The following is an 11,471-nucleotide window of genomic DNA, read 5'->3' as shown; positions in this document are numbered from 1 at the left end:
CTCCAAGTCCGCGACCATGGTTCTCAGTCGGAAAAGGGTGGAGTGCTCTCTCCGGGTCTGCAATAGGGTCCTGCCCCAAGTGGAGGAGTTCACGTATCTCGGGGTCTTGTTCACAAGTGAGGGAAGGATGGAGCGGTAGATCCACAGGCGGATCGGTGCGGCATCTGCAGTGATGCGGACTCTGCATCGGTCTGTCGTGGTGAAGAAAGAGCTGAGCCAAAAGGCAAAGCTCTCGATTTACCGGTCGATCTACATTCCTACCCTCACCTATGGCCATGAGCTGTGGGTAGTGACCGAAAAAACAAGATCGTGAGTGAAAGGGGCCGAAATGAGTTTTCTCCGCAGGGTGGCCGGGCTCTCCCTTAGAGATAGGGTGAGAAGCTTGGCGATCAAGGAGGGGCTCAGAGTAGAGCCGCTGCTCTTCCACATCCAGAGGAGCCAGATGAGGTGGCTCGGGCATCTGGTTAGGAGATTTCAAGAGATTTCAAGAGATTTATTTGTCATTTGTCATACACAGTGCAGGACACAGGTACAACGAAATGATTTCCAGTACAACCCGTCCAAGAGTAGACAGCAACAATATGTAAACACAAACAGGATCAGGCAGACTGAGGCAGCAGCCACTGTGCGGCGCATCTATATTAGTATTAGATATAGATGGAAAAGATAACATGAGGGGAGTGAGATAAGGCTAGAGAAAAAAAAGGCATCTCCACACTGGGCCTAAGGACCCAGAATTGAGATACAAAAAAAACACACGTCAGTACATAAAAGCACAAATTCAGACATTCACAACATAGGAAACACATCCTTACCAGGAGGTGAGGATGTGTTTCTTATGCCTCCCGGACGCCAACCTGGTGAGGTGTTCCGGGCACGTCCCACCGGAAAGAGGCCCTGGGGAAGACCTAGGACTCGCTGGACAGACTACATCTCTCGGCTGGCCTGGGAACGCCTCGGGATCCCTCCGGATGAGCTGGTGAATGTGGCCGGGGAGAGGGAAGTCTGGGTTTCCCTGCTTAGGCAGCTGCCCCCGCGACCCGACTCCGGATAAGCGGCAGAAAATGGATGGATGGATGGATAAAACTACCGTACCAATAGAAAACAGATGAAACTCATAAAGCTAGCATCTTATGTGTTTCTTTGTATTATCCATGGTTTGTTTCTACAGAAAAAATATTTTCTTTACATACAGTAGCTGGAAATACACTCAAAGCCTGGTTTTGTATTGTATGTTTTATTTTTCCTGGTATTGGATTTTCAATCAAGTGTTAATTTAGCAGAATAATCTGAGTTAATCAGAAATAGCTGTCAACTAGAGTCTTAGATCAACTGTCATACTGAATACTTGCTTTCTTGTTTTAAAATACCCACAATTACAATATCTGTTCCAGTCATGATAAAATCAGACACTGGTCCATCACGTTTTGTTGTACTCACATAATTTGCAGATTTTCAATTGGGTTCCTTTTGAGTTTCCAGCCACTGGAAACCCTTAATGGTCTCTTGAAGTCATTATCACAGCTGGTTATTACAGCAGTCAGGCATCCTCTCATTCTTTCTCTACATGTGTCAGTGTGAAGTAAAGATACGAGCGAGTTAAATTAAATCAAACATGCCAAACATGGCATTACTCCTTTTGAGACTACCTAATTTTACAGCTCTGGGGGGGTCTTTGTTGCTGCAGTCCTTCTCCGAAGTGTTTCTTGTTTGCATATGAAAAGGCTAGAAAATACAGACAAACAATGTATTTCTAGTTTAATTGAATACAGCAAGATTAAAATGGAACATCTCCAAGCGCTAATCAGTGTTGGATCAGTTATGCTATATTTATTTATTTACTTTTTTGCTGTCACTGGCCTTGGGAACAAGTCACTGATTCAGGGTAGAACTGATTCAGTTAAATACCGGCAAAGTCCAGAAGAAAATTCACAGTTTCTTGTAATGCTGAACACCCCAAAATAGAAAATGGACACATTCAAGAGGCAAGCTGAGGGCTTTGCCACACCATTACTGTCCCCTGACATAGGCATCATCTAAAGTCTTGGAGGCAGAATAGCTGCTATCCCCCTAAACAAAAACTAAAATACTCTGAGGTCAGCTTGCAGGCTTTGAATCTTGTCAAAGAATGTTGTCTGTCAGAGCAGCAAACCTTTGCTTTGGGTCATTTTCCTCTTATATAAGTTTGAAACTGTAAAAGATGGTGATACATGACTTTTTCCCCTAAAATGAAGCAAGTAAGCTGTTTTTCCTTTTAACCATTTAGTTATAGAACATTAACAGAAATTCAGAGCAGTGTCAGCCAAGCCTGTGCTCTCCACTGTAAGCTTAATGGCAGAGGATAGCATTTACAGTCTTTATTAGAAACTTGAAATTTGGGCCCAACATTGGAAAATGGAATTTATGTTTGCATAAATATCGATTACTTAAAAGTCGTTTTCATAGCTAGTTTTTCAGATATTATAAAAAGTTTAAGTTTCATTATGAAGACATGTCTTAGAAAAGAGTCAATTCTGCTTATTTACATCACAATTTTACAGAATTTTTCAAAGTCTTTGTTTTTTAAACAGGCACAGATGTGGGGAACGATATAAGAACATTTCTGCGGGACTGAAAATATCCAAAGCACAATATCATGTATCACTCTAAGAGAATAAAGATTTAAAACCATTAGTAATCTGCATGAAACCATCTTCCCAGTGCTTGGGCACACAGGAAAATAATTGGTGGAAAAATAAAATAAAAACAGTTTAAGGTGAGACTGAAACATGACAAAATATGGAAAACATGAAAACTCTCCATCAACATTATTCATGTGTTCACAGTTTTGGAGGCGAGGGATGTGCTGAGTGGGTGCCAGGGTTCATGTGACTCTTATGTTAAGGTATGAGAATCATATAAAAACCAACTGTTGGCACAGTGAAACAATGGTTTTACTGTTTTACTGTAAAACCATTATTTTACTGTGCAGACAGTAAAACAATGGTTTGTCCTTTTCTTTTGCTTTGTTTTTCAGGTTGGCCTGTTTCCCAACTCCAATCCCGGAGCGACACAGAATACCGAAATGGTTCCTTGCTGTAGAAACCCTGTCTTTTTAGAGACTTTTTACATGTAAGCATTTACAAAGTTTGCATAACAATTCATTCTTCCACCACAGTGTTTCATTTTATAAAGCTATACCATTTATTTTAGTTTCATTAAAAATGTAGACAGTGTTTGCCTAAGTGCAAGACTAACTACTTAACATAAATGATATAGTATGCATTATACCCCCGATTAAAACCTGCAAGTTAAATGTGAGAAAAGGGAGAGAAAATAACTTAATGTAGATAATTGGTAAATTATAGCATTGGATAATCCATGCATAACTTTTTACTCCCAGTTTTCTGTTGCTAGCCAGCGAGAGAAACCCTAACAAATTAGCAAAGTTTGCCTGTTCATGTAAAGATCAGCAGATCTCAGAACTCTGAACTTTGTGCTATTCTAAAAAAAAAAAAAGCCTCAGGATAAGCACCAATTTTCTGGTGAAGATCAAATATCAACTTTGATGCCTATTTGGGTCTGTTTACTGCCCACAGGGATTTCTGCATTCAGTTATTTCTCTGCATTGACTTTGAATGAAATTGCACCACACCTAGAATTTGCTTTGTGCTCCGTTTGAATAAAAATTTGGAATTTGATCACTTTTGCCTTGTTTTTCTGTCTCTTGTTCACAGTGCAGTCAGTGAGGAGGATCTTCATAAGAGACTGCTCTTCACAGTGTGGAACTCTAGCTCAACAACAAGGTACTGTACCTTCTAAAGACCACTGAGGATGGAAATGGTGTGTATGATAACAGGAGTAACAGAGGAAAATGGAAATTCTAATATTTACATACATACAATAATTAGTTTTCTGGTTAAACTTTTATACATATATAAAGTATTTGTTGAAACAGAGCAAGTATACTACATTTGCATAAACACAAAGCCTCCTACTAGGACAAAATGACATTTTATAATTTATGCTGCTGCATGTCGTGTGTATTTTTCTCTGTGCGAGTTTCTTTGTATGCCCGTCTCTGAATCTGGCAGAGTGAATGTGTTACTTTCGCTTCCCTGCCTCAGCAGACTGAAGTCGAAACAGGGTCATTGCTGGATGTTTGGGTGAATGAGTCACAAATTTTCCTGCGGTATGTTGGATTGAGAGGGCAGACAAGAAGCATTACAGTATGCTGGTAACACACACAATTCTATGTGGTTTAGCCTCTTTGCCATGAATGCAGAAGATTCACTGGATTTTCTTTGGTTTACTTTAATACAAAAAATTGTCCTTAACAGATTAGAATAAAAATCCCTCGTACTGCATGTTTTTAAATAGGTGTTTACAGACACTGTGTATCCCGACTGTCTTCCACCAGCAGCAAAGTTAAGATCATGGAATGATTGTAAAGATAAAGACCCTTTTGGGACAGTTTCTAGGACATAGATTAAGAGTGATTTTCTAATTTTGGTACAGAACTAAGCTTCATTCACACCAAATGCCTGCATGGTATTGGGAACATCCAGCAGCAGCTAATGTTTTTAGTAGAATTACACTTTGATTATTTCCTATTTGTTTGCTTGATTCAGTATGTGTCGGATAGAATATTAGTTTTATCTCTTCATCATATTTAAAAAAATCAATGCTATTTACTTTAGTAAAATATATTCTCATTATTTCAACTTATCTATACTGAATAAAATAATCGAGAAGCAAAGTCCTTGTGCATGTAAAGCACACTTTGGTGAAATACTTCCACACAGAACCATTTCAGACCTCACTATAGATTCTCCAGACAATATCTGCATTCTCTACAATAAACCAGGGCAGCATCTGTTCAGTGCAGACAATCTGTCATTGCCGATGAACAGCAATCATCTGAATAACTCTATCAGCAGCTGCTTTCTGGAGCAGCTCAAAGCAAAGATAAACCTGTAGAGACCGGTCTTATGCGTGCAAGGACTGCACCCATTCATCACATTTAAAACTACATAAGCAATGTAATAAATGAAACAGCTGGTTTGTTAAAAGAATCATGTACCCTGCATGAGTTTTCAATGTAATCTGTTGTGTTTTTTTTGGCAAAGGCCAACATGCAAGCACTGCCAAGAATCATAATCATAGTCTCTGCACAGTTGATCTTTTAGCCCTGCAGTACCTGTGTTCATTTTGAAAGTAATAATAAGATTCAGCTGAAAATATCATCGAATGTGCTTTTTCAACACACCCTCTTGTTGTGCTGCTGTTGTTGGGAGAGTTCTGGGAAGTGTTGCCTCTCCATCCTCTTCATGCTGTTCCTTCCAAACTCAACTGATCCTTTCATTTATCTGTTAGCACCTTAGTGATGTACGGACAAAAAGACTACACTGGGTATTTTCACTCAGATGTGACCCACATGGGATAAATAATAAAATAAATCAAAATCACTCTATTTAAATATGGGGCAATTCCAGAAGTTTGGAATGTATTCATATAGACAGACTACTGTGAACATATGCATTATAGTTCTGCATTTTTATGCTACATTTGCATTGGACCAACACCTCCATATCTGAAGTATCTTGAAAAAGGGAGCGTGTGTATCTGCAGGAGCCAAAGTGCACAGGGATCTTGTTTACTACTGGAAAACAGTCATGAGGTGGACTGTAGGCTGGTTGCACCTGTGCAGGGATTAGGTGGATGTACGAAGCATTAGTTGTGAGGAAGGTCCTGAGTCATAAGGCAAAACAGATAATTTACCTTTTAAGTGCATGTCCCCATGGCCATGAACGTTGGACACAGTTAATGCTGAAAAAATAAAATCACAAATACAAGCAGTTATAATTTAGTTTTTTTGAATGGGATGGTTAGGTTCACTCTGAGATTTGGGCTCATTTATTTAAAGGTTTAACAGGCACAGGTGATTCTAAACCAAACCCTGGGGTTGACCCAGAACCTGCTGGAAGGATTATGTCTTCCAGCTGGCCTAGGAGCAGCTGGGGATCCTCCAGGAGGAGCTAGAGTGAGGTGACAGAGGTGGAGACACCTGGGCAGCTTTCTTTTTCTTGCAGCTTGGGGAATAGAGTTATTTATCTTATTTAATTTTTTTACAAAATACTTTGTGATGCTGTGACCAGCAATATGAGTCAAGAGGCACAATCTACCATGTTTTGGTAATCTTAATAATAAAAAGAATAACAATTATGTAATTATTATGATTTTCCCACCTTGTCCATGGCCTCTGTCTTGTTTTGGCTTTGATTTAAATATCCATTAGTAGCAAAATCAAAGATGCTTATTTACCAAATGAGTCTTAATGATTTAAAAATGTCTATGTTTAAACTAAGAAAACTATAGAAGCTATTACTGAAAAGTCAAGAATCTAGGTCTTTTGAAGTTTATTTTTCTTCTGTGGCTGACTCACTCTACCGAGTGGAAGCCAGAGGAAGTTTGGGTGTTTATCTATCCTGACGGCCAGTTTGCCATCGGAATCACAATCAACAGCTGCATCACCTGTGTCCAGCTGCGAGGTTGTCGCGAACTATCCGCCTCATGTATGCATAACTGAGTATCCCCACCCCAACCACCACCACCATGCACATACACAGACTGCCATATCTAAAAGTGAGTTTGTTGTTCCTGACAAAAAATATTTCTTATTTGTGACATTTTTTTTTTTTTTACAGCTTTGAGTTTTTTTCAAATAGCATTTGTGTGAGTTATCATTGTGGGTTCCTATCCTGACACCATTTTCAATTCCACACGAGGGATGATCCTTATGCTTTTAATTTATTTATTCTGGCATTTTTGGGCCGTAGTTAACAAAAATGAAGAGTTCAGTAAAGTTATTGAAAATGTCACATTGATTTTTTTCTTTAAATTGGTCATTTTGTCTTTTTCCTTTCACTCCTCTAAAAGGATCAAAAGACATTTTAAATGCCTGACCCGAGTTAGACAAGACCCAGATTTTGCTTGGGGAGTATTAATTGATTTTCTTTCAACTAATTGTTTTTCTTTGTCTGTCTTTCAACATCAGCAGAATGAGTGTGTTGCTTGGTTGCATGAGCTTTGGTGTGCGCTCCCTTATGGATGCAGACAAGGTAAGTTTAAATGCAGAGATTGCAGGTCTGAAGGCTTTCTGTAAAAGTGTCCTTTTCAACTATGTGCTTGCGTATCTTTTTGTGTGTTTCTTATTCATCAGACCATGAATTCAAAAGTTTAATTCAGTGTGAATGAATTCCATTGACCTCAATAGTTTGGAGGAAACACTTTTGGGTTACCAGTGTTACAGCAGTGTTGTCTCTAGATACTGGAAAGGAACATGGTTTGAGTCAGAGTCTCTAACTTAAAGGTTATTGGTCCTTCTCTCTCACACAAATACAAAATATACACAGGTTATTTAAGTGTTTATAGATAAAAAAAAGTTTAATTAAAATCTGCATTCTTGTTTACTTATGCTAAAAACAAGCAAGCCAACTAAATCTTGGATGTAAATTTCACAGAAAGCCATAAAATGTCCAGCTGGTATTAATATAGGAAACAACAGTGATTGCCAAAGTCAGCACATTTCTTTTGAAATAAAGATTTAATAGTAATTCTTTTCTAACCTAATTTTGTACAAAATGTTGCATAACTGAGAGGCAAGCAATGCAATCTCCACAGTCTCATGACCATATATAGTAAAGCTAACCTTAAACCAAGAGACTGTAGGTGAGATAATGGAAGCATTTCGCATATAAGACCCTTATCATTAACACCTTACTATGTAAATGGAGAGAACAAACTGTAAAGACACACCAAGGGTTACAACACTTCATCCACAAGCTTATTTTATATTAAAGACAAACAGCCTAATGACAAACATAGCCACTTGAGTCTTTTCCTCACGAAGTCCAAGGTGTCAGCAGATGAATGTGATGTCCAAAAGTTCACGAGTGTTCGACTGCGCTGTATAGTTCTCTTTTCTTAGCTCTTTACTTTCTCTGCTTAATTATTCAGCTCTAATTTTTCAATCCGTTGAAAGTTTTCTTTCAGAAGCATACCTCATACTCACACTTAAAAAGGAAATCCATGCTGTCATGTTTCTGTTGTGGTGTGAGGTAAAATATATTATTGATATATAATGCCTACCACTTATAATGATTAAACTTGAATATATATTTATATGTATATATTCTTGACCAGTGGTGGTTCTACATCTTCAGACTCTAGAACCTAGACTTCCTAGACTTAGGACTTATAAGTCATAACTCATAAATGTGACTGATCAGGCTTTCAAGTGATTACAATACCAAGTGGTATTATAAAGGGGAGAAATAATCAACCAAACAAAAATGTCCTTACTTGTGCTCAGTTTTATATAAATACAATTACACAATATGCCTAAATACCCGTTTACCCTCTCTATTTCAAATCATGTATTTTTAAATGGGACTCAGATCCAAAGTCAAAGAAGATACCACATAAAAGCAGTTGAGAAGATGTAATACAATTAAGAAGAAGAAGAAAAAAAATTGATTAAGAGACGTGAACATAGTTGCAAACAAGAAACATAGTTGCATAGTTACATGTGGTTTAATTTAACATCCACATCTACAAGGAGGGAATTACGTTTACAAGCTTACTGCTTGCTTCCTTTAACATTTATCTCAATGAATATTTTATTGGCTTAATATGCTAATTAGTGAGATTTAGCTTTGAGTCACAGGGAGTACTGTCCCCTCCTCCCTACCACATCCGTTGTTGTTTTACATTCATCCTTTACTCTGTTTGCCTCCCCTGTCTTCTTGTTTTATTTTAGAGGCATTTGGGGCTCATGGGTGTTGGTATTTATTTTGGTCGCTGCTGTCCTTGCCTGTCACATCTTGTCATTTGTTTGCACCCTCTTGCAGCATTGTGCTTCTTATTATTTTGATTTTCTTTCTTTCTCTTTTCATGTTTCACCTTTTCCCTTCTTTTTGCCCCTTCTTTCCCCTTTTGTCACATTTGCCAGTAAAATACTGAATGATGACATTAATCCCTTTCTGACTTTCAGGATGTTTTCCCCTCCCCTCCCCCTTCTACTAAATAAGTTCACTGCCTATCCTCCCCCCTTGTCCCACAGCCTGCAGAAATCCGTCCACTCAGATAAGATGCTTTTAAAACGGAGATTATTGTCACTGTCCATAGCACCACATTATTTAGTACAAAAGAGGAGGCTAGTAGTGTTCTTGTGTATCTTATGATGAATAACAGTAAAATGATGTCAGAATTTAGCTTGTAAAACTGTGTCCAACAAGATTACAAATCAGGAAAATCTGCCACAGATTATGGTCTCATTTAACACACATTTAGTTACAAAAGAAAGTCATGAATGTACACACACTGATACACAAACACCATCTGCTTCACAGGGCAGGAGTGCAGAGGCAGGGGCATCAGCTGCTGGAATAAGCATTGTGAGTGGTGTGTGTGCGTTTGAGTTTACAGCCCCGAAGCAGCAACTGAACTCAGTTTGAGTGTGTGCTTGTGTGGTGATTGTAAGTTTTTTTATTTGCATCAGATGTTTTTGTGATTACTTAGAAAATTCACTTTAATTTAGCCTGCATTAGCTTCAGTCCTTGAAATAACGGTCAGTGTTCATGTTCTCATGTGATACACACAAACGCTTTTGTCATTTTTCATGTGTTTGTGCTCTGCAAGGTTCAAGGATGGTACTACCTACTTGGGGAAGAGACTGGGAAGAGGAAACATCTTAAAGTACCCACACAAAACAACCATCACATCAGAGGTAGGTATCATCAGGCTGGAGCCCTGGTGTTACAGGATGTCATATCAGTACTTTTAATTGTGAGCAATTAGCACCAAATGCTTGCTCAGAGGTATACGCAATGGTAACGGTTATGTATTCTATACCTCAGAAAAATGTTTTAACCACCAGCTCTTGTTTTAACAATTGACATGAATTGCAAAGTGTATAAAATCTGAAATACTAAACACATGACGGATGAAGACTCTGAACGCTCTGTCATTAACCCAGATGAACCAAATTACCAGAGAAAATAGTTCCAAGTTTATTTGAAAAAAACAAAGAGGTTTGATGTGAATTCCAAACACACACTTTCAGATTAAATGCCGTAACATTATGTTACAGCTGCAGACTCAGGCACCTAAAATACGCAAGCGTGCAAGGCACCTTACACTCAATGCAGTGCATGTGGTGCTGACAATGCTGCACCATATGTCGTTTGGACAGCACAATGAAGGGAGAGGAGGGAGAAAGAGAGAGAGAGAGAGAGAGAGAGAGAGACATCCTTCTTCAATGTTCACTAGTAACAGCATTTAATTTGGTTGCCTTTGATGTCTGGAAAACTACTGGGTGGAAGAAGGCCACCGCAGGGGTGGATGTTAGTCAGGTAATAGTGGTCTTCAACTCTTTTAACAATGTGGCTGTTCATTCTAGACTCCAGTGAGGATTCATTTTTAGAGCATTGAGACCACAGTTAGTGAGCTAAATGCATAGCTAGATTATATAATTGGATGGTTAGATTGTATTGCACTTCAGAGAAAATTTTAGGGGTTTCATTCTTTGTGATATTTGTGAGTACCTTATTTTTATGGCATTAAAGTTCATCAATAACATGCTAAAAACATGTAAAACTCTTATGGTGTGTTCTACTTTAAAACTGGATGTGTCTATAAAATTAGAATGTGTTGTAGAAAAATTACCAGGAGTCTGGAACGAGTGAAAGTATATAAGGTTTATTTACAGGAGAAGTATTGAATACAGAATTACTTGCAAGTAATGAGAGTGGTCGTCCCGACTCGCGTGAAGTCGAGAGAGACTCTGGGGAGGCAAGAGGAAAAACAACAGTTATACATTTCTGTAGAAAAAAATCCTCCTTCCTGAAGACCCTGAGTGGACACACAACTCCAAGAACTGGCGTCAAAACAACCTTACATAGTTGTGTCTCCACCAGAACCAGTCTGACTAAGGGTCTGAGGAAGGACCAGATAAAGGTCATTTTACCCGCATAGTGAACTTTTACCAGAGCAGGTATATGAAGAGAATAAACCTTAAAAGTGAATTAAAGCATGATGAGCAAAAATGTACAACGTAAAAAGTGTAATATAGTAATAATCAGTGTAAATACAATTTATAAATGAATATAGTAAAGGAAGTAATTATAGGTGACATTATAATATTATATATAGAGCATAATAAGTAAAATTTCTTCCACAGATGGTAAATAATAATAATAATAATATAGAAGTTTATAATAACTTTCCCCACATTTACCAAGCGATTTATAATACTGGGAAAACAGTGAAGTTGTGAAACTGCTGATCACGACTACAACAGCGGGATAGGTTTGTGATTTAACTATAAAAATGGTGATAATAAACTTAATTTATATATATTTAGGGCAAGCTTTAAATGTCAATTCATGTCAAATTTTCATTTTCAGACTTTGACTGTTATTTGTTATTAC

The sequence above is a fragment of the Melanotaenia boesemani genome, chromosome 19 (genome assembly GCF_017639745.1).
Source record: "Melanotaenia boesemani isolate fMelBoe1 chromosome 19, fMelBoe1.pri, whole genome shotgun sequence".
Classification (NCBI taxonomy): Eukaryota; Metazoa; Chordata; class Actinopteri; order Atheriniformes; family Melanotaeniidae; genus Melanotaenia; species Melanotaenia boesemani.
The sequence above is the reverse complement of the archived record's forward strand: the minus strand, read 5'-3'. Positions refer to the sequence as shown.